Below are 20,908 nucleotides of genomic sequence, written 5' to 3' on the forward strand. Positions count from 1 at the left end.
TCCGGTTAAATCCGACATGTTGCATGACTTAGACCTCTCCATGTCTACATAATTATACAAAAGGTTATGTAGAGTGTGGCTCAAATTAATTGGATCTGCACCCAGTATTTAGCCAATTTTAGCAATTAGTTTTTTTTCTTAAATTAAGACAATCATATTTTCATTCAAGCATCTTTTCTCCCAATACTCTTTTTTTATGGCAGTTTATTGGTCAGAACTTGACCATTGTAATAAAAGACACATTTTGTTGTAGCTTTTCCACCTTGCACTCATCAGGACAATGAACAAAAATACCAATTTTAAGGGGAAACCAGCATTTATACTGTATGGGAGGAGAGTGCTGATTTGTTGGCCAGTAGACTCTGATTAGTACAAATATTGCCATGGCAAATGTTTCGGTTAATGTTGAATGACAGTCGCACCACAGGTGGTGTTTGTTACTATCAGGATGTTGCCATAAAGCCAAACAGACATACTGCATATCACACAAATGGTACAGTCGATTCTGATATAACACAATAGTTCTGTTCTCGTGCAATCTCACATTATAGGAAAACCGCACAATAACCGCACCATTTAAACTAATGCAGCCAGAATCGCGTTATAGCCAAAACAGGTAAGGAAAGTTCGTATTCTACAAATAACAGTTTAAATTCTGCAATCGCATTAAAGCCAATCGTGTTGAATAAACAGACATTATAGCAAAACTGACTGTGTATAAATTTCAGTGCCAGAGTGAGGCCTCATATTTAGGCAATATTTTCCAAAGTTTGGCGGATCATAGAAAATAGCATACCCCTTTTGCTGTTACAACAAACATGATACAGACTGTATGTAAGCAACCCTTGCTGCAAAAGTCCTAATACAATGTCCAACATTAGATGTGATTTCACAGTTGGACATTTTCTAGATAATCCTAATTGAGCAAATAATTATGTTGACAACAAATTTAGGATTGGCAGTCAGGATTTCTGTATGGTGCAAAAATTGCTTGAGAAACTCATCAGGTCTGGCAGCATCTGTAGACAGAAAGCAAAGCCTTCTTGAGTCTTGAGTCCTCTGATCCTTCTTCAGAACATGTTTCCAACATCCTTAGTTCTTTGTTTTATCTCAGGAAGATATATTTATGTTCACTGTCAGCTTCATATATTAATACACAGGGCCCTGTTTCATCTCAACAAAATGGGTTACAGCCACTAACTAGTTTATTTAACAAGGCAATGCCTTGACTAATCAAAAACAACATACCTGGTTTGAAGTTTAAACAAAGCTTGACAGTTAACTGTCAATCATCATTAACTGGTGCTTTCTCTATGGCCATGCTTTACCAGAGTCCACTTGTCAACCTCGTCATAGAATATAAATGTTGGTTTTCATCCTAAAATTGTTATTTGTGCTGATGACTGTGAGTCAGTATGCTTTGTCAAAATGTCATGATTTGGAGGTGCCAGTTTTGGACTAGGGTGTACATAATTAAAGTCAAGATTAGAGTACTGCTAGAAAAGCACAGCAGGTCAGGCAGCATCTGAGGAGCAGGAAAATCGATGTTTCAGGCAAAAGCCTTTCAAAAATCACACAACATAAACCTGTTGGACTATAATCTGGAGTTGTGTGATTTTTAGCTTTGACAAAATGTGCCTTTTTACAGCAACAGTCAAATTCTTCCCTTACTTTCAAATGTTTCCCCTTTTCTAAAACTTTAATTAAACTAGCCATAGTTTCACAGGCAATAATCACTTTCTACCCAAATGATCATTATTTACTTGCAAAATAGAACAGGAAGAATGAATAGGTTACTTGACTACAAAAAGACCAGAGTGTCATTCAAGAATTAGCAAATGTTTTGTGTCACCATGGGTACCTCTGAATCCAATTCAAGTATTTCTCAAAAACATTTATTAAGCATTCCAAACCAGACCATTCAAGATAACCAATATAAACTGGACAAGTTAAGTCAAAGTCCATTAAGATTGAGTGTGAAAGAGGCATTGGCAAAAGTAACCAGGTCATAACAGTCTGGAGACACCCATATTTATCTGAGCGAGTTAAGTAATCTAATCAATGTGCATTGACAGTAATTATAATTTCATGTCTTAGCATCAGGAACTTAGCCTCTGGATCACTAGAGACACCTTCTGTGTCAGTCGGATCATTCTTAGTCTGTATTGTAAAACATGAGTCCAGCTCAGTGTTACTTCAATTCACATGCACATCTTCCAACGTAGGCTACTGATGAGGGTGTGGAACCTATTCTTACTGGCCAAAGGTTCTATTCTGACCACAACCAAGTCCAAGTCCACAAGTTTCAAATTTAATTGAACCTTGAACTTTTCCTGTTTTGCAGAACAATTTAATGATGCCCTGTTCAATCAATATCCCACATTTCTGCCCTCACCCCTTCTCTTCCTTCCCACAACAATCACAAGGCCCCCCTTCAAGTCCTCGTTTAGCACCCCACCAGCCTTCATGTCCACAGTAATGGAAGCTGCTGTTTCTATCACCTCCAGTGGAACGCCATGACCTGAGACGTATTCCTCTCCCATCCACCTCTTGTCAGCATTCCACAGGACTGCTCCCTCTGGGACACTCTGAGCCACACCTCTTCTGTTCCCAACACCTCCCAACACTCCCACAGCATCTTTCCAAACAATTGCAGAAGGTGTAACACTTGTCCAATTATCTCCTCTTTCCTCATTAGCCAAGGCCCCAGATGCATGTTCCAAGTGAAACAGTGATTTACTTGCACTGCATTCAAACTAGTCTACTGTATTCTCTGCTAACAGTGTGGTCTGCTCTACAATGAGGAGATGAAATGCAGACTGAGTGACCACTTTGCAGAACACCTATCTTCTCTCCATAAGAATAACTCCAAGCTTCCAGTTCCCATGCCAACATTTGTGTCACAGACCGACTGCAGTGTTCCAGGAAACCTCAATGCAAACTCAAAGAACATCTCATTTTTAACTTTGAGATCCTGCAGGCTCTCAGACCCATTGGCTAGTTCAATAACTTTAGAGTTTGAATCCATTCCTCCATCATTTCTACCCACCCATATACCTAATCTTGTCATGATATGGGCTGCTTTTAGCACAACCAACCCATTTTCAGCAAGTTTCAGGCCTATTATCACATTAAATGGGTTACTTTCAGCACAGCCTAACATTCTGTCCTACTCTCAACTTCTCTTATGTCCTGGCCTCCTATCAAATGAACCCTTCATTTAACGACCCCTTTCATATATCTCTCTCCCTCTTGGCTCTGTCTCTACCGTCCACTCACCTCTCCCCCCAACCCACCAAACCTCCCCAACATTATCTTCAGTATGAATATCACACTTTCTGAGCTGCTATCAGTTCTGATGAAGAGTCACTGGACTTGTAATGTTGACTCAGCTTTCTGCCAATGATGTTGCCAGACCTGTTGAATTTTATTAGCAATTTCTGGTTTTGATAAGGAGATACCTTGAACAGCACAGCACAGTATGTCAAGTCATTCAAAAGTTAAGTTCCTTTTACTAAGGTATGAAGTTCTGTTTGGTGTCAATGTACACCGACTAGATAATTTAATTCATCCACGTCAGTGCGGGTGTCACCAGACAACTTTAAAGCTTAATATTGTCCTACCAATGCCTCCTACAGTCACCTCTCTCTTGGCTGATTTGGATTTAAGTTGTCTTGCTGGTGTTGGTTACTTTGAATTGCCTGACACAGAACACCTTACTCCTGAAATATGCTTTTGAGGAATTCTTGGATCAGATTCAGCATCACCCTATCAACACAACATTTGCCGATTCTCAAATATCGTTCTGATTTTTAAAGAATTTAGTCAAACTCTTAAATAGACATTCCAGTTGTAAGACAATGTGAATTCTGTATGTGCTCCAAAGTCCACATTTAAGTCCCAGGTATTGCAACATCCAGGCCACATTTTACTTAGTCATCCTTCAGAAGCTGACATAGTCTGGGGAATAATTCTTCTGTCCCTAACATACTGAGCAGGTGTTTTAGCTTTGGTTTGGTTTGCACATCAAAGAAAGATGATTCACTTCAGATTGACGGTTATCCCTTTGCTCCAGTTTATTTTGAGAATTTATGGACGTGCAGATGGAGAAGATAAACATCTGTGTGATGTTTTAAGGAATAATCCTTTGCATTGTCTCATTTGAAATTCTGCCCATCATTTCCAGGTTAAGAGGCCAGCATATTTATTTTAATCATTCTTTCTCCTTCCAGTCCACTCAGTAAATTAGAATGGAAGTTTTAATTTTTTTGACACTCTCAATGTTTGTGTGACTCACTTAGCAGATTCTGATTCATTCTGATTATTGTACATCATTAAAGACACACTTCCTGACTCAAAATGAAAACAGCTCTCTACTGTGTCCGACACCTGCAGACACATAACATGAGTGCTGGGGAAAAATAAGCACTATTGCTGTCAGGCAGTAGTGTGGGGGGAATAAAAAAGAAAAAAAAAGAGAAAAATAAACTGGAGGGTCAGGGGTTCTGTAAAAAAATGAAAACAGCTCTCTCCCACCAGATACTGAGTATAGGCAGAGCTGAAGTCTTTTATTTATTATATCATTATTTCTTTGAAAACCCATCAAATGATACAAAGTGTTGCATTGTCATCCTCAGATTCCAGTAAAGTTTTTTTCTTCATTTGCATGTAGAAACAAGGAGTTGACAGTGATTTGTCGAGAGCTACAGATTTTGTGTTTTACTTAGCAACTACTTTCAGCTGACTTAGAAGTAGTTAGAGCAGGTAGCTCCAGTATTCATCTCTCCTCATCCTTTGTAGAGACTTATATTTTCCTCTACCTTCAGGTGTCAAAATGCGAGCATTACACTTAGCCAATGATGAACTACTAACAAAGTTATGGAATGAAATATTTAGATATTGCAAGCCCAGAAATTCAGAAACAAAAATACAATAGCCTGAAGGCACTCATCATGTCAGACAGTATCTGTTAGGAAATGAAATAAGTTGAGGTTTCATCTTCAAAACCAAAAGAGTGGGATTGTGCTAGTCTAAACATGTCATTCCTGAAAATAGCAGATACTTACTGTTCTCCTAGGGCTAATCCTTTTACAGCTTTTCAAACAGCCAGCAAACCATATACATCAACATGGTTTGGTGGATACGGCATTGTATATGGGCTCTGCCTGAAAAAAGATGTTTGACTTGTTTCCTGTTGATGCTGTATCCCAAGCTGTTTTCTTGACAGCTTTTATCAACGGTTGTTTGTTGAAGACAGTGCAATACTTCAGCCAGAATAGGATTCAAACCTGTGCTGTGTACATCTGACTCCAGACCACAACAATGTGTTGACTCTTAACTGCCCTCTGTGATAGGCAACAAAGGCTTGCCTAGCTAGCGACACCCTCGTCCTCATAATTTTAAAAAAAATTATTAACACATTCTTTCTTATCATTCATGCTACATCTACATGTCTGTTCAGTGTGACAGTGCATACAATGACAATATAATGTCTCTCCAGAAAAGTGTCCTTATAAGTACAAGATTTGTATAATAGAAAGCAAAATGAAACAGTCTCTCCAAAGAAGTAAGAGAGATCTAAGCACCCTTCCCAGGACAACTGGAATGGAGTTACCCACTGGAACATGACTGGTCACCCACTTACCAATGACAGTAGCATGATACAGTGTGGGAAACAGTCATGAGCAATCAAAAGACAAGTCACGAGTTACTGGTGAACCAAGTGATAGATGACAGACAGTGAGAACAGGGCAGAGATTCAGCAAACTAAGTCCTTCTCCTGAGTTGCACGGCAGAGACACAGAATTTCTTTAGTTTGCTTTCAAACATGGGTTAACATGGCAGCAGGATCATGCCGAACACTCATTTACACCCTCACACATATCAGTGGAGGGTGGGGGGAATAGGGAGCAAATATTACAGTAACATGGTAACAGACAACACCTACATATGTATCTTGTGTTCCAGAAAAAGGCTTACATCTGAAATTGTTGTTTGTTTTTGACTTTACAGTTGTCTCCTGAACTGTTGTACATTTCCAATAGCAGTGTGGAATGCACTGTCATCTCCTGCATGAATGATGGCACAGAGCACCCATTGTCCATACGTCAGGCTGGAATTAAACAATGGCAACACATGTGGCACCTGCACTGGTCAACCCTATTTAATGCATGCTCATTATTTTCTTATGTATGCTCATTCTGTTATTAGAAAGTGCTTGAGGTCCAACGATATGCATAACACCAATAGTCAGAAGACATAGGAGCATTTTTAGGCCATTTGCTCCATTGAGTCTGCTCTACTATTTAGAGTCAATGAGTCATGGAGATGGACAGCACAGAAACAAACCCTTCAGTATACTCATCCATGCCGACCAGATATCCTAACTTAATCTAGTACCATTAGCCAACACTTGGCCCATATCCCTCTAAACCTTTCCTATTCATGTAACCATCCAGATGCCTTTTAAATCCTGTAATTGTTCTAGCCTCTGCCAATTCCTCTGGCAGCTCATTCCATACATGCACCACCCCCTGCGTGTAAAGGTTACCCCTTAAGTCCCTTTTATATCTTTTCTCTCTCACTCCAAACCTATGCCCTATAGTTCTGGACTCCCTCACTCCAGGGTAAAGACCTTGTATATTTATCCTATCCATGTCCTTCATGATTTTATAAACCTCTATAAGGTCGCTCTTCAGCCTTCAATATTCCAAGGAAAACAGCCCCAGCTTATTCAGCCTCTTCCTATAGCTCAACATCCTTGTAAATATTTTCTGAACCCTTTCAAATTTCACAACATCCTTCCGATAGGAAGGAGACCAGAATTGCACGCAATATTCCAAAAGTGGTTTACAGCCGCAACATGATCTCCCAACTCTGATACTCAATGCTCTGACCAATAAATGAAAGCATAACAAATGCCTTCTTCACTATCCTATCTTCCTTCAACTCTACTTTCAAGGAACTATTAACCTGTACTTCAATGTTTCTTTGTTCAGCAACACTCCCCAGGACCTTACCATTTAGTGTATAAAGCCTGCTCTGATTTGCTTTCCAAAATGCAGCACCTCACATTTATCTGAATTAAACTCCATTTACCACTTCTTTGCCCATTGGCCCATCTGATCAACATCCCATTGTTCTCTGAGGTAAACTTCTTCATAGTCCACTGCACCTCCAATTTTTGTGTCATCTGCAAACTTACTACTATACCTCTTATGCTCACATCCAAATCATTGATATAAATGGTGAAAAGTAGAGGATCCAGCACCAATCCTTGTAACACTCCATGGGTCACAGGCTTCCAGTCTGAGAAGCAACCCTCCACCACCTTCTGTCTTCTACCTTCGAGCAGTTCTGTATCCAAATGGCTAGTTCTTCCTATACTCTATGAGATCAAACCTTGATAACCAGTCTCCCGTGATCATGGCGATACATTTCTCAATTCCATCCTCTTGCCTTTTTCTCATAAACCTTGATCCCCTTGCTCATCAAAAACATATCTATTTCGGTTTTAAATATTCTCAATGACTTGGTCTCCAAAGCCTTCCACAGGTTAACCACGCTTGGCTGAATAAATTCCTCCTCACTTCAGTTCTAAAGGGTCGTCCCTTCACTTTGTGGCTGTGCCCTTGGGTCCTAGTCTCTCCTACCAGTAGAAATATCTTCTTCACATTGACTCTCTCCAGGCCTGTCTGTCTTCTGTAAGTTTCAATCAGATACTCCCTCTCATCCTTCTAAACTCCATACAATACAGACTCAGAGTCATCAACTGCTCCTCATATGACAAGTCCTTCATTTCCAGGATCAATCTTATAAAAACCTTATCTATTTTGCCTCCAATGGCAGCACATCCTTCCCCAAATCTAGGTCCCAAAACTGCTCACCATATTCCAATCTGACCAGAGTATTATACAGCCTCAGCAGTACATCTCTGCTCTTGTATCCTCGCCCTCTTGAAACAAACGTTAGCATTGCATTTGCCTTGCTATAACTGATACTACATGTTAACCTTCAGAGAATCCTGAACTCGGACTGCCAATTTCCTTTATGCTTCAGATTTCCAAAACCTTTCCCCAATTAGAAAACAATCCATGCCTGTTTAGTTCCTACCAGAGTGCACTTTCCCAAAATGTACTTTATCTGCCAATTCTTTGCCCACTCTCTTGTCTGTCCATGTCCTTCTGTGACTGCATCATGGTCAGTTAGAGGAAAGTAACCATGAGGGAGAAATTTCAAGATCTTAGAGATTATGTTCCATCGTATGGTGGAGTTTCTGAGGAGATGTTCTCCAACAGGAATATGTTCTGGGGACTGGGAACACAGCTTAAGATCACCAAAGGTTCATGCCAGTGGTTTTCATGTTAATATGTCAGCCTGTGAAAACGGACAGCAAAGGAGACTCCTGTCACAGATTATGGACAGATATACAGATGTAAAGGGTAGCCTCTGCATCCCAGTAGCTGACCAGCTGACTATGCAACTGTCTGCATGAGCTTTTTTTTAAGCAGGGAAACATGTCTTGTTAGGAAATATGCCCAAAGCTCATAAAACATACACATCAAATATAAAAACAAAACATATACATCTGCCACAGCATCATTCAACAAAATCAATTCCCTATTATTGTGCCTTGCAGTCTGTCATTCTGTAATTATACAAAAAATAAAGTGTTGCGTTGTCAAAAGGAAACAAAGCAATTGATTTATGATATTGTCAATGGGAAGATCCACAACATATAAAAGCTGAGAACAGTGGTGTTCTACACTGACACTTGTGGTGCTGAACTATGAAGGTCTTTAAGGGCAAACTGAAAAAGTCAGAGCAGCTTCCATGGTGGCTTAAGACTTCTCAGTCATTGTTTCCAGTCATGCTGTGTTGCAGGAAATTCACTGCCTGGTGCGTCATCCAACATAATGTGGAGGCAGGCAGCACGGGGGCAAATGGACTTCAACCCCAGAAAAGTGTGAGGGCTAATAAGGCAAGGGATTATACAATGAATGGTAGGACTCTGGAAGTTCAGAGTCACCTTGGGGTATAAAACTTGGAACATTTGAACTTTCCGGGTAAACTCTCATTCTGCTATATACCTATTGGTACTTCCATGTTACTGAGCAGAAAATACATCAGTACCAGCCACTTCTGTACCTAAGCTACAAAGTTGCTCAATTATCACTTCAAACACCAGATTTGACTTGGAGTAAAATAGCCATTTTGGATTTGCCTGCAAAATGCTGCACAAGTTCCTCATAAGGAAGGCCTTCAGAGGACAGATTACATATTCTTTCTCACACCATTCCTTTGCTTTGTTTAGTTAAGCTCCAGATGAACCAGGATCCTCAAAAGACTTCTGACAAGTTTAAGTTGCTAGCTCTTTCAATTGTTATTATATTTCATTTCATTCATTATTCCATGTTCAGTGCAGTTTTTCAGAGGAAGGAAAATAAAAGCCGTCAGGAATTGTAGTGTCAAACTACAATAACTCTAAGTGTCTCTGAGGGCAGTTGCTTGGTAAGTAGGTGAATTAATTGTTCACATGAGTAATAATAAATAAAAACAGAAAGTGCTGTAAACACTTATCAGGTATAATCTGTGCAGAGAAATGTTTCAGGTCAATTATTTTACATCAGAAATGGAAGGAATTTGAGTTTTAAGAGTTTAATGGAAATACAAAGTCAAGGAAAGTGGATTGGTTGATGAGAGAACAAAGGGGGAGACCTATTAAAAGTTGCAGAGCAAGAGTGATTACATTATTAAAAAAAAAGTAAATGCAAGGCAAGACATTGATATTTAGACTGAATTGCCTGAAAGGGGGCTGAAGCAAATTCAATAGTGACAGACAAAATAAATTGTCAGAGAAAGAGTTCTCTGGAATTAATTAGCTAGCTCAACCAAAGAAACAGTGTAGGCACAATGGACTGCATGGCTTCTTTCTATACTACATAATTTAACGATTCTTTAAAGGCAATTGGATAAATCGACAGCTAAAGAAACATAAGGTGATCCAGAAGAGGTAAAATTAATTAACGTACAGCCACTACCACCATTTGCTGTTGTAATGGACCAGGCCAGACCCTCTCAAAATGTTTTAAGAAGGTAGCCCAGATCCTAACTTCTTCTTATTTTAAAGGCAAGATATGAAGTGTATATTCCAGGAGGGATGCAGCTGGTCAAACCACTCAGCTCTAAACAAAACAGAATTTATTTAAACACTATGGATGAAATACAAATGAAAAAGAACAGAATTTAGAATAACTTAAGTTATTTGAAAATCCAACCGAGTCTATCGCAACTTAACAAAGCTGTTCCAATTCCCACAACATCCCATATACACAACCATTGGCAAAAGATAAATTCAAACAAGGATTCTTACAGGCAGGAGAGATTTCAGAGAGAGAGTTCAGGCAAGACCTCATTTGAAGCATGGAACCTCTTTTCACTGTAGCTGCTTCTCTGCTACCAGCAGTTTCTGACTCCCTGCTAAAACTAAACCAAACTAGATAAAACCTGAACTGGGAGAACTGGCCACACACCTTGCTTTGTACAACTGTTAAAGAAAACTAAAGGCCTCCTCTGATTGGTGACTTAGGCAGTGTCTGTTAGCCATTTCAGCACCATCGACTTTACAACTCTCTTGGGAAAAGCCAAGGGCAACATGACCCTGTTAAAAGGACAGCATCATCACACTGCCTAAGGTGAATGGGACCAAAACTTTTTGAAATAAATGTTGCTGAAAGGTTTTGAACAAAAGATGAGATGCTGAGTTTAAGCTTACATTGAGCCTCAGTCGAAAGGAGTGATGCTTCCACTAAAAACGGAGGATGAATTAATACCTGCTCAAGCTAGCATTTCTTTCATTTCTGAGTGGGAGAGCAGACGGTATCTTCAGAATTATCACTATAGAGAGTCATAGAGTCAACAAGTTATACAGCACTGAAATGAGCCCTTCAGACCGTGCCATATCAGGTGAATGTCAAAAAATATCTGACATTGATTTCTTGCATATTTTTCTTCTGAGTCAGTGCCCCCGAAATAAAATTAAGAAATTATTCTTTAATTTCCTTGCTAGCATTAACATTAACAAGAAATTTTACCAGGCCTTTCAAACAACAAGTGTCAACTTTTAATTAACGGAGTTGAGGAGAAGTTTTTGCCGAGAAAGGATAGATCATAGCAGACACTTTCAATCTATTTTTCCAGAGTTAGCTCAAATATTGCTAGTTGTTGAAATTTATTCTGCTCTAAAATAGATCCTGAGTAGTGGAGAGGCAGTTTAAAGTGAATGACTAATAAGGACAGTCAACAAGTTTGTTGCAATTTCAATGCAAACTGAAAGAAATAATACAGCAATCAGTAAGACAGAAACATAATTTATGCAGATATAAATTAGATGTAGAAATGTATCAATCACACTAATAGAGTTTTCTACAGATTACCTTATTAAGGCAGGAAAGTAATGGATGAAATATGCAAATTATGACAATGAATAGAGAACAATCACCATCAAGAATTTCAATTAACCTAAACAGAATTTGCCAGAAGTTAGCATTGTGAATAAGGGAGTGGAGTCTCTACAATGTGTATAAGTTTCCATTCTAAACCAATCTATTGAAAAGCCAACAAGCGTGAACTTATTACTGGATCTATTACTGGGAAATTAATCAGAGCAAATAAGAGAAGAAAAAGTAGGGGAACCTATCCTATTAGCTTAGTCAGTATAGCAGTAGATTTCCAAATTCAGGGTTGTGGTTTCAGTTTCCAGGTTAAATACCATTGTTTGAGATGTTCTGCAAGGTTTAGTGCTGGGATCTTGCTGTCTGTGGTGAATATTTATGATTTGTACTTAAATGTAGGGGTTATGATTAAGAAGTTCACAGATGATAAGAAAATTATAGGGTGGTAAATGGTGACAATAGCCATAGCCTGTTGGAGGACACCCGTGCAGGCCGGTAGCACAGTGGCAAGTGGATTTCAACCCAGAAAATTGTGAGAGTTAACAAGGTAAGGGATTATACAATGAATGGTAGGAACTCTAAAAGATCAGACTTACCTTGGTGTACATCTCCACAGATCGTTAAAGGTAACAGGGCATGTAGATAAGATAGTTAAGAAGGCATATGTGACACTTGCCTTTACTCCTCAAGGCATATGAGGTACTGGCTAAATCACGTCTGGAGCACTACATGCATCTTTGGTTACCACTTTATAGGAATTCGATAAGGTACAGAGGAGATTTACCAGGATGCTGCTTTGGTTGGATTCGATAAGGTACAGAGGAGATTTACCAGGATGCCGCTTTGGTTGGATGGTCTGGGCTATGAGGAAAGATTGGATAAACTGCAATTGTTATCCTTGGAGCTGCAATGGCTGAGAACAGACCTCAGAGATTATGAAGAGCATAAGTAGAATGAGTAATCTATTAGTAGAGGAGTCAAGGGATAATCAAGGGATAGAAGGCTAAGAGAACAGAAATTTATTCACCTAAAGGATGTTTGGAGTCTGAACTTCGCTGCCTGGAGGGATGGTTTAGTCAGATTCTCATGTAGTATTTAAGTAGCATTTTGACATCTTATTTACATGTTGTCATAGCCTTCAGGACTATGGACCAAAAGCTGTAAAATGAGATCTTAGATATTGTTGACTTGCATGGACATAATGAGCTGAATCATTTCCTTCTGTGCTTTAAATATCTATAAGCCTATAGGTCTATCTAGGCAACAGTGACCATATTATATATTATATATTATGGTGGCACGGTGGCACAGTGGTTAGCACTGCTGCCTCACAGCACCAGAGACTCGGGTTCAATTCCTGCCTCAGGCAGCTGTCTGTGTGGAGTTTGCACATTCTCCCCGTGTCTACATGGGTTTCCTCCAGGTGCTCCGGTTTCCTCCCACCGTCCAAAGATGTGCAGGTTAGGTGAATTGGCCATGCTAAATTGCCCGTAGTGTTAAGTGAAGCGGTAAATGTAGGAGAATGCGTCTGGGTGGGTTGCTCTTCGGAGGGTCGGTGTGGACTTGTTGTGCCGAAGGTCCTGTTTTCACACTGTAAGGAATCTAATGATCTAATGATTATGGAATGATAATGACCCAGGTCATAACCAAAGTACTGGCCAGAGTTACAGAGTATGAGAATTTCTTAATGTGATTAAGTCTGCATGATAATATCTTGGTTTCTGGATGTCAAAGATCTTCTTGAACTGATTCCAGAATCAGAGTAACCTCCAGTAATAGATCTCCCTGTCACAGAGATCACCAAATTTTTGTGGACAGCTTCCTTTGAGCCTTGCACTTTGCCCTAATCCACAATAGACAATAGGCAATAGACAATAGGTGCAGGAGTAGGCCATTCTGCCCTTCAAGCCTGCACCACCATTTTTGTGGACAGCTTCCTTTGAGCCTTGCACTTTGCCCTGACCCACAATAGACAATAGACAATAGACAATAGGTGCAGGAGTAGGCCATTCTGCCCTTTGAGCCTGCACCACCATTCAATATGATCATGGCTGATCATCCTAAATCAGTATCCTGTTCCTGCCTTATCTCCATAACCCTTGATTCCACAAAATCCAGGCCAATATTTTTTCCATCATCAAGTACGCACTTCAGCTCTGAAAGTGACTACAAGTTGACAAAGGCCTCAAGTGTATTCAGAGATGCCACATTCTCCCTCACCAGGACCATATCAGTTTAGACAAGACCATAGAAAGGAGGCAGGTATCCAAAGAAACCAGGACTCATGTGCACCCCACACCGATTATATTGAGTTATTACTGTATATGAGATTGAGGGAATCACTCAGTGCTCCTGAAACATCTGCTGTGAAATGTTTAATTGAGTCAGAATTCAACACTCACTTTGCATTACCTCATGTTCGCCAATTTTTCAACTCAGGACTTGAAACAGCAAATGCTAGAAATGATTAGCAAGCTACCTACATTCTTGACACTGACAAAATGTTACGATGGTGGGAAAATGACAGGCTGATCTCCCAAGATTTCCTCTACTTTTTTTTGCAATCTCTCACCTCCCAACTCCATTGCAAGTGGACAAGAAAAGTCTGTCTATTGGCCCTGATCCTGTCTCCATGGATGCTGCCTGACTTCTTGAGTCAGTAATTTCTATTTTCATCCCAGCTAACTATTTGATGCCTGTCCTTTCCACTCTTTGGACTAGATCATTACTTCATGGTCACTGCTTTTGACCATAAGCATTGACATTGTTTGGAGATGATTTGATGAATCATTTCTTTGTGCCTTCACTTAGCATGTTGATTATTTAATTGAAAAATCATACAGACTTTGAATAATACATTTTCAGCAAGATCTTAAAAAAATTACAACAAAGTGATCCAACGATGTCAAGCTCCCGACAACACACAGATATGGGGATGATAACAATGTGGGTGTTTATACTTTCACCCTGGCAGCTTCTACAGGCTAAGCATCTGTCAGATCAGGGTCAGCAATTGTCACACTTTATTCCTTCAGAAACGTCACGCCTGGCAATTTTGTAACCTTGGTAAATCAATCTCCCTTACTGAATCCACTCGGGCTCCAGCATTTTCAAGTAAAATCCTTCCTTGATTCTGTGATAAATGTAGCAAGCCCCTGTCAATAGAAAAAGGCCATGTGCAATTACCAGGCAATGTGACAAAATCAAAATATAGGCATGCAGTCACTTCACGACGATATTAAATATCTATGGAATATTTGTGATTTAGATGTTTCTTCTCTGAGGAATATGATATGTGCAGGCTGCAGCTTTCTATGTCACAGTGTCAATATGATGCCTAAATAAAAACATCTGCATTCAATTCTGAGGATATCTGTAGAATGATAAAAGTCATAGAATCATACAATACAGAACAGTCTCTACAGCCCATCCGATCTAACTGCTAAAACCACTCTAAATCTGTACTAGTCCCACAGCTTACAATGTTATGACATTTCAAGTGCTCATCCAAGTACTGTTTAAAGGTTGACAGGTTATCCACCTCAACAATTCTCCCAGGCAGTGTAGTCCAGATTTCCACCACCCTCCTGGTCAAATATTTTTTTCCTCAAATCCTGTTTGAAGATCCTGCCTTTTACCATAAAGGTGTGCCCCTTATTACTGACCACGCAGCTAAGGAGATCAGATGCTTTCCCTGTCCATGCCTCTTATGCAATTCAATCAGGCCACCCTCCAGCTTCTCTGTTCAAATGATGACAAACTTAGTTAGAAACAAAAAAACTGCAGATGCTGGAATCCAAAATAGACAAGTAGGAGGCTGGAAGAACACAGCAAGCCATGCAGCATCAGGAGGTGGAGAAGTCAATGTTTCAGGAATCCTGAAGAAGGGTTATACCCGAAGCATTGACATCTCCACCTCCAGATGCTGCCTGGCTTTCTGTGTTCTTCCAGCCTCCTGCTTGTCTACTAATGATGACAAGCCAAGCTTATTGAGTTTCTCTTCAGAGCTAATGCTCTCCATCCCAGGCAACATCCTTGTGAATCTCTTCCAGTGCAATCACATCCTTCTTACAGTGCAGTGACCAGAGCTGTAAACAGTGCTACAGCTGTGGCCTAATCAAAGTTCTATACAGCCTCACACTATCTCCCTGCTCTTATAATCTATACCTTGACTGATAAAGGAAAGTATCCCATATGCCTTCTTAACTGCCCTATTAACCTGCCCTGCCATCTTAAGAGATTCCTCTGAGCTTCCCAGTACCCTGCCATTCATCGAGTACTCCTATGTTTCGTTACCTCTTCCAAAGTGCATCATCTCCCAGTTATATCGCTGAAATTTAGTCTCCTCAAGAAAAGGAAACATCCATCAGGGGTTTACCCTATCCAGTCACCTCAAGATGGTTCAATAAGATCACCTCTCATTAAAAGGGTGACCTGTAAAATCGTCATAATATAAGCCCTTCATCCCAGGAATGAATAAAGTGAAACGTCACTGAACAGCCTCTAAAGTAACGATGTATTTTTGTTTCAAGTGAGCATATCAAAACTGCTGTTTATCAGATGTGGTCTCACCAATGTCTGTACCTTCCTAACCATTTTCTGCGTATACAGATTAACTTCACTTCATTTATGTACAAAGACATACAAATCCCTCTGTACCACCAAGCTCTGAAATTCTCTATTTAAGTACTTTTCTGTGGTTTTTCCCTTCCTGCCAAAATGGTCATCTTCCCCTACTCCATTTTAAACTTTTTGCCAAATGTTTACTCATTCAGTTGTCCTGTCTTTATCCTATTGCAAAGTCTGTACATCCATTTGAAAACTTATTTAATGAATATGTTGGCGAAGTAGCTAATTGAGCTGCAATCCAGTCAGTCCCCTCATCCAGATCATTGATTGAGATGATAACTAATTGATAGGAAACACGTAATAAGGTGGACAGACCTTCAAGGGACAGACCACATCAGGCACCACAGCCATCTATGCCAGAGGCAGAACAATTGCATTTTTGCTGTTTCCTTTTGAAATAAGGAATCCCTAGGGAAGGTAATGAAACTTGTGGTTTGGTACAAGAGCTATAAGACCCTGGAGCAAATTTGTGATGATGACAAATAACTTCTCCTCTCTGGGCATAAATAGCACAGAGTAGGCCGCGTTATAAGGAAAAGTGAAACAAATGGCAGATTAACTAAATACAGATATTGGTTCTGTTTTCACAAAAAAGGGTACAAATAATGTATCAGAAATGCTGTGGAACATGGTTCAGTGAAAGGGAAGAACTGAAGGAAATCAGTATTAGGAGAGAAATAGTGTAGGGAAAATTGATGGGATTAAAGGCCAATATATCCCAGATACCAATAACCTAAATTCCAGTATACTTAAGGAAGTGGCTCTGGAAACAGCGGATGCATTAATGAACATTTTTCAAGAATTCCTAAACTATGGAACAGTTCCTATGGATTGGAGGGTAGCTAATGTAACCTCACTATTTCTAAAAAAGGAGGTAGAGAGAAAACAAGAAATTAAAGACCAGTTATCCTGACATTGGTGGCGGGGAAAATGGTAGAGGCCATTATAAAAGACTGAGCAGCACAGCACATGGAAAACAGTGACAGGACCATACAGAGTCCGTATGGATTTAGGAAAGGGAAATCATAATTGACAAAACTGCTGGACGTTTTTGAGGAAGTAACTGGTAGAGTTAATAAGGGAAAACCAGAGGATGTGATTTACTTGGACTTTCAGAAAGCATTCAATAAGTTTCACATAAGAGATTAACATGTAAAATTAAAACACATGTGAGTTGGGGTCATATACTGATATGGGTCGAGAACTGGCTGGCAGATAGGGAATAAAGAGTATGAATGAGTTGATCTTTTTCCAAGTAGCAGCTGGCAATTAATGGAATACCACAGGGATTTCCTCATCTGGCCAGTTAGGAAAGTGGACGATGCCTGGAAGCTGATGACTGTGAGTGTAACAAAAGAAAACACCCATCACAGCAGCAATAGCAGCCACCAGACCTGAAATCATGATTAAACAAGCCCCATAAGCCAAATGTTTGACCACGCTGGAGATTAGCAATGGATTTAGATCTATCCCTATCAGCAAAGTAGGTCTAGTACAAGTTTAAGTTCACCTTCCTTGGTCAACTGTACACATGGATTTGTTTGCACAAAATGTCCACAATTCTCCCTCCATCTTTCACCAACAGTTGGCCAGGGGTCAGAACATTTTTCATGTCCTGATTGCCTGATTCAATATATGGACAACCTCCTCTTACAGACAAATACTAAATCAGAGCACCGAAACTACTTAATGAACTGCTAACCAAACTCACCATATTTCTTGATCTGAGAACTGAGGCATCCCCGATGTGTAGAGGGCTCCTGGACAAACGTCCAGATTGATCATATTAGCTCCTGACCATCCTGTATGGGGAGTAGGGAGGGGCACAAATATGTGTGGAGGCTTTCCCTACATGAACCAACACTGCTAAAGTCACAATGGCCATCCTAACCCAACAGATTTTCACTAGATGGGGCCTTCCTCAAAGCATTGAGTCAGACAAGGCACACATTTTTCACTGCTGAAGTGAAGCAAGATGTGATGAACCTGTCTGGCCTTGACCAAATGTTCCACATGGTATATCATCCCTAGTCTAGTGGGAATGTGGTAATAATGAATTACACCCTTAAAGGCTGCTTTCGAAAGGTCATCCAGCAGGACAGCACCACTTCGAGCATAGTTCTACCCTTTGTGCTGATGCTGATGAGAAACACAGTCTTCAGCTCCATGGGATTCACTCCCCACATCAAGGTGAGCAGACAGCACATGACAGAAATCAAACACCTGTTGGGCATGGATTTATCTGAACCAGAACTCTCAGTTCTTAATTGAAAGGACAGTCAAAGAATTGTTGGATAATGTCCAGGTTGTCCAAAAGCCAGTGGCTGTTAGGATGGGTCAGAGAAAGAGACAGAGTACAGACTACTTCAACGGCAAAGCCAACCCCTTTGAATTTAAAATAAGGCAACAGGTTCCAGCTAGGAACATTCCCATCCCCAGGTACTCAGGATCTCACTCAGTGATGGATGAAGCAAGCTTCCCAGCTTACAAAGTGCTAATAGACTCTGGGAAGATCAGATGACAGCACTTAAACCAGAAAAAAATCATATGGCTACCAAGACACAAACCACCATTTTGAAATATCCCGGGAAGTGTTTGAGTCACCAACCACAAGCCATGGATCCTCACAGCTAACTCCATCCTCATGGCCCAGGAATTGGTTGTCAAGATGCAATCTGTAGCCCAACAGAAAGGAAACAAATAGTGGCCTGGTCAGATCTGATAGAATTTAATTTGCACCAGAACCCACGTAGGTGTCTGGTCTGGTGCTCCAATGGGGAGGCCGTGGAAGAATCGGTCCCCAGCAGCCACAACCTGTCCACTTAGAGTTACAACTCCACCATCAGAATGATGCATGTACCACTGCCCATGATTGGTTCCATTTTCAGAAATGACAGTCAACCCAATCACCACATTCCTGATGCAGCTTAGTTTTTCTTTTCTTCCGGGTGGTCTATTTTCACAATCTGACAATAGTCTATAAAGCTTGGTGCTCGTACCTTAAAACTTGGGCTAATTTCAGGCCGGGATTCATAACCGAGTAACGTAAACAATTAGTTACGGAAGAGAATCAGGGAAGAGAGGGCACCTGGAAGCATCAGGGATTGAATGGGGATAGTAACAAATGCCACTTGTATCCTGGGTAACCAAGCACTTCCAAAGCTGTTGACTCACAAGTAAAATACATAAGTAGAATGAGTTTATATAGAAGCTGGTTGAAGCATCGAAAGCATAAACAACAGAGGAAAGTGTTTTCTTTCTGCTTCAATCTACTCAGTGGACCAGCACTCACTCTCACTCTGCCATTGAACACAGCTCTCATTGCCGCTCACGGATTACAGCTCTCACTACTGCATGCACCATGTCCAATCAATGACGCTTAACTAACTCATCCTCCCAAACTACTAATCCTTCCTACTCACTCACTGGGGACACCTCACCACTTCTCCTACTCCTGCATCACCACTAACTGCTCGTCCTTCCACTTTCATCATACTCTCTCTCTCCCTTTGTCTCATTGCAAGAAAAGTTGGCCCCTCTTTCTACTCCAGCGTGGTGTCTGCACAGCATCTGACTACCAGTAATCCCTGAAACAGTTGCACTTGAGCTTCAGAATTGACCTTGGCCCAATCCCTCTACGACAAGGTTACAGATCCCCTGACTCTGTAAGAACCAAGCTCCTGACTGACGATGGACAATTCCCTGGATTGGAATCAATGTTAGCTTCTTGAATGACTGTGGCAATACCCTCGATTTACCAAAGTCCTGTCACCTCACTATGGACTACTCCCCTTTGATTTGCACACATGACCATTTGCTTGAAACACACGCAGAGTGTTTGTCATTTCAGCTGCTGACCCATGCTACAAGCATGCCAATGATGGAGTATGGCATCACACAGTGACACGTCTACCCGCTTGAGTATTCAGTGCTGACCATCATAACTGCATGTCTGCCTTTCCCTGTTTGCTAAAAAAAAGTGCAAGGCTCAGAAGCTGGCAACCTGTAACTGAGCAGTAAAGATCCTGTGTGCTCAGACAGCAATGTGATCCACACAGAGGCTGGCTGCTGGTAAGTCAATGCTGAAGTCAATGAGTGTGCATTAAAAACGCAGTGTGACGTGGACTGAGGCTAGCAGCCTCTCAGTAAATGCAATGTGAGTGAGCACTAAGAAAGCAAGCTAAAAGCCAGGAGATGTATTCTGTGACGAACCCTAACATATGTATGTGTCACCATGTGCAAAGTGACTGGCAGAACTTTGTAAGCCATAGGTGCTCCTGAGCTCCAAAATGAAACACTGACACAGTTGATCCAAGAGGAGACATGATGACATGATACGGCTGGTGATACTGCCTCATGTCAATGAAAGTTGGACGAGAATGGTGTCCATGGATCAGGCATTGTTGGTTAATGGCCAGGACAAGAATTCCGTTTGTGCAGCCACATCCTGTTCTGATTTACCTGGAGGAACTAGTTTGTCAGGAAAGGAGAGAAGAGCTGGAATTGGCGCACAAATAAGGTGTTCATGAAAGGCACAGTGGCTCAGTGGTTCGCACTGCTGCCTCACAGTGCCAGGGACCTGGTTCAATTACACTCTTGGGCGACTGTTTGGAGTTTGCACACTCCCCATGTCTGCATGCGTTTCCTCCCACAATTCAAAGATGGGCTGGTTAAGTGGACTCTGGATTAGTGGTGCTGGAAGAGCACAGCAGTTCAGGCAGCATCCAAGAAGCTTCGAAATCGACGTTTCGGGCAAAAGCCCTTCATCAGGAATAAAGGCAGTGAGCCTGGAGCGTGGAGAGATAAGCTAGAGGAGGGTGGGGGTG

Source organism: Chiloscyllium plagiosum, chromosome 25 (genome assembly GCF_004010195.1).
Source record: "Chiloscyllium plagiosum isolate BGI_BamShark_2017 chromosome 25, ASM401019v2, whole genome shotgun sequence".
NCBI lineage: Eukaryota > Metazoa > Chordata > Chondrichthyes > Orectolobiformes > Hemiscylliidae > Chiloscyllium > Chiloscyllium plagiosum.